This window comes from Mus caroli, chromosome 7 (genome assembly GCF_900094665.2).
Source record: "Mus caroli chromosome 7, CAROLI_EIJ_v1.1, whole genome shotgun sequence".
Classification (NCBI taxonomy): Eukaryota; Metazoa; Chordata; class Mammalia; order Rodentia; family Muridae; genus Mus; species Mus caroli.
The window spans coordinates 93380675-93384507 of record NC_034576.1 but is presented as its reverse complement, the minus strand read 5'-3'; the positions used below and the strand labels follow the sequence as shown (position 1 = coordinate 93384507).

Sequence of the window (3833 nt, the reverse complement as noted above, 5' to 3'; positions counted from 1 at the left end):
AGAGGAAGAGGAAGAGGAAGAGGAAGAGAAGAGAAGAGAAGAGAAGAGAAGAGAAGAGAAGAGAAGAGAAGAGAAGAGAGAAAAAATAGAATTTGGGCTCAACTTGCATAAAATATTTATATTATAACTAAGTCCTATTGAGTCAAAAGTTGGATCCCACCACGTCTTTAAGTTTGGCAAAGCTTTTGAACTTTCTACATTTAAACATGTAATACTGTGCACACTTGTATACAACTCAAGTAATAGATAATAACTAATGTGTAACACTCGGTTCTCATGACTGACTGACAAGGGAAGCAGTAATATAGTTGAAATCTCCCCTGAAGATGGTACCAAGTGTTTGGTGATACCACTGGGGTATATTGGAACTTTTAGGAAGAAAGACAAAGGGACTATAAATACAGCTCTGTCAATACAAGTGATCAGAGGAGCTTAGGGGCACTGACTGCTCTTCTACAGGACCCAGATTAGAGTCCCAAAACCTATATGTCAGTACACAACCATCTGCAACTCCAGTTCCAGGAGATGTGACGCCCTCTTCTGAATTCCAAGGGCACCAGGTACCCATATGGTACATGCAAAACACTCACATACATTAAATTAATTACAAGAGGGGAGAGAGAGGGGGAGAGAGAGAGAGAGAGAGAGCACATTAAGAGTGCTCCTCTTCCAGCAAAATACCCACCCATAAAATAACTTAAAAGTAAGAGGGGGCTGGAGAGATGGCTCAGTGGTTAAGAGCACTGACTGCTTTTCCAGCTGTCCTGAGTGCGATGCCCAGCAACCATATGGTCTGTACTGGGATCTGATGCCCTCTTCTGGTGTGTCTGAAGACAGCTACAGTATACTCATTAAATAAATTAAATAAATGATAAATAAATGAATCTTTAAAAAAAGTAAAGTAAGAAATCTTCTTTTAACCTTTATTTTAAAAAGAAAATAGACTATGGTAGTTGGAACTTAATACCTTGAAGGCATTCTCATGGAGAAGAAACTGAGGTCCCAAAGCCTTCTCCTCTGCCATACACTCCACTATCCCTGCCTTGCCACAGGCCTAGAAGCAACAGAGGGCAGTGAACACGGGCTGAAACCACAAGCCAAACAAACCCTCTTCACTAGCTGACTGTCCTAGGCGTTTTGTCAGAGTGACAAAAATCTATCGTCATCATCTCCAACTAACTTACAGATGGGAAAAGAAATTGGCTCAGGGTAGCTACTGCTGGCTTGGAGTTTAGGGGCCCAGGCTACCCCCACCTCCCACTGCTTCACTGTCCTTCGGGCAGCAGATCACTGTGCACAAGGTGCTAATTCATTCATTCATTCATTCCACAAATGTTTATTGAGTAAAGCCTGGAACGAACCTCTGGAGGGACAGAGCGATCATTCACAAGCCAACGGTCAGGTCTAACGGATCAGATTCAGACAATCAATCTTTCATTAGACCCCAAACCATTTCTAGCATAAAGCAAACAGAACTCCTGCCCCGCCCAAGCAGTAACAGCTGAGTGGATCAGGCAGGCTTTCTGGAGCAGAGATGCTGAGAGAGAGGCAATGTCAGTCACTGGTTTCCCCAGAATGATGGACATTCCTGACCATACATGCCAATAGGACCTCTGAGATGCTTTAACAGTGCCTGGCACTTAATGCGAGCTCAATATGTTTGCTTGTTTGCTTGCTTGCTTGCTTGCTTGCTTGCTTTTTACCTGCCCTGGCTTGTCTTTACCAAAGAGCACAAAATAGAAAGGTTTTAGAATTAGAAACTAGGTATGTTAGAATAGGAGGACCAATCTTTCTGAGCCTCGGCATCTCAATTATAAAAAGAAGTATAGTGTACCAACCTTGTGAGGCTTTGTGAGAATTTAGGAACACATTATATAGAGAACAGCATCTGGTCCGTAATAAATGTCTGTAAAAGAGAGATCAGCATCGCCCCTCCTCCCTCACTGAACCAAGAGACTTCTCCTTCCTGGACACTTTTAGTGAGTCCAAGAGTCTGATTTCAAATGTATGCCACTCCAAGAATGATGAAGGGCAGAGATGAAAGAAGTTGTTTGAGGGCCGGGTGCTAGAAAGCTCCAGTAACTGATTGAAGACCTCAGCCACTTTCAGCTAGCTTGCTTTGTCCTGGCTTCTCCATCCTGCAGACAGCAGGGCCAGCATTCTAGCCAGAAAGGGTTGTCAGGAAGAGAGAAAGCTGGACAGCAATTTGGACCCCCGCTGACCTTCCAGTTGTGTGTCTGAACTGCCCCCACCCACCCCACCCCCCACCTACCCCCAGGCTTCCTCTGCACACTGCTATTAGACTGTAGGGTCAGAAAGCTGTGATTCAAAGCATGTGTCTAGGCTCCCTCTCAACCCAGAGCCCACGTCCTGGGAGCTGCTGGTCACATACCAGCCCTTGGTAAAAATGAGAACTTTTCAACGATGCAGGAAATGGAGCCCCTCATAGCCAAAGAAGACTTATAAAGGGAGGAAAGGGGAAAAGGAAAGGGGAGGAGGCACTGTGAGCGCAGAGACCCACTTCCTACCCCACTTCCTACCGCACTTCCTACGGCTGCTAGATGGGTCTTACACCCTGAAACACGCGGTTTTGCAGTTTGACGCTGGCAAATCCCACCCATGTGCCTTAGCTCGCTAGGAAAAGAGGTCTGGTTGGGTGTAGAGGAAACTGTCCCGAAACAAATGTGTTAATTTTCAAACTAGAGTTCGTGAGGGGGCCTTAGCTGGGTTCCTTCGCTGCACCCCTGCTGTTCCTCACCTGAGCACTCTGCGGGGCGATTGCTCCGCAGCCCGGTCCCGCCAGCCTCCAGCCCCAGGTCTGGGGTCAAGCCTTCAAAGTACCACCCCCCAATTCCGTCGCAGCTGCCTACCTGGTGTCCCTAGCTTCGCGGACACGCAGCGGCGAGGGCAGCAGAAGGAACTCTTAGCTAAAGGAGAAACTGAGGGATGAAGCTTGTTGGTTGCCGACCCCGGTGGTTCACGTTGTAGCAGTCAGGATAGCAAGGACAACAAAAAAATCTCTCTCTACACCAACTTCTCCAGCTACTCCAAGACCCAGAGCAGGACCAGAAAGCAGTCCCAGCGACACCGCCAGTAGACAGAAAAGTCACACCCAGAGCGCGCGCCGAGTCTCCGCCGCAGCCCCAGCTGCCCGCTCTACCTCCTCCGGGCTGCCAACCTCTCTCAGCCGCTCAGCGCAAGCAGCCGGCTGCGCCACCCAGGTGTCGCCGCTGTTCGGGGCGGGCGGAGGGGAGGGCAGCGCGGGACCTTCCAGGGAGCACAGGGCTTGCCCCGCCCGCCCTCGCCTGCGGGGCCGCCTCCTGTGCTCTGGTCCCTGCGCTTCGCTTCTCTCCCTTCCAGGCCTCCTTCTCTACTTGTCAGTGAAGCAATCGAGTTTTTATCCAAAAGAACGGAAACGGCACTTTTTTTTTTTTCTAAAGTCCCTATGCAAGAGGGTCGAGGATACCTTCCATCTGAAAAGTAGGGACGGTCACCACCTTGCGGGGAGAAAAGGTGCCTGGCAAAATGTTCTAACCCCCGGCTATCAGTTTGTTTCTTTCTTTCTTTCTTTCTTTCTTTCTTTCTTTCTTTCTTTCTTTCTAATTTAAGTTTTATTGCATTATGACGAGAAAAGATACATAATTTCAATTTATCTGAATTTGTTAACATTTAAAAACATATTTTGAGTAAATAGACTTACATCACATTCTTCTTTCCCTTTTGTACCCCAACTTCTCCCGGAGACCGCCCCCACTTCAAACCCTGCAATACCTTTCATTTTTATCATATTCTCTTTTTTCCTTTTTTATTAGATATTTTCTTTATTTGCATTT

At 47.3% G+C, this 3833-nt stretch overlaps 1 protein-coding gene across 9 annotated transcripts in view; it reads right to left on the bottom strand.

Annotated features, from left to right (window-relative positions):
- Positions 1-3310, bottom strand: part of Sytl2 (synaptotagmin like 2) — a 107156-nt gene extending 103846 nt beyond the window's left edge. For 5 of the 9 annotated variants that reach the window (XM_021166379.2, XM_029479599.1, XM_029479598.1 and 2 more), the window contains exon 1: positions 2871-3310. The gene's annotated coding sequence lies outside the window, so the exon portion shown is untranslated. The remainder of the gene's footprint in view (positions 1-2870) is intronic. The other 4 variants (XM_021166381.2, XM_021166383.2, XM_029479601.1 and 1 more) reach the window with 3 other exon arrangements.
- Positions 3311-3833: the final 523 nt, after the last annotated feature.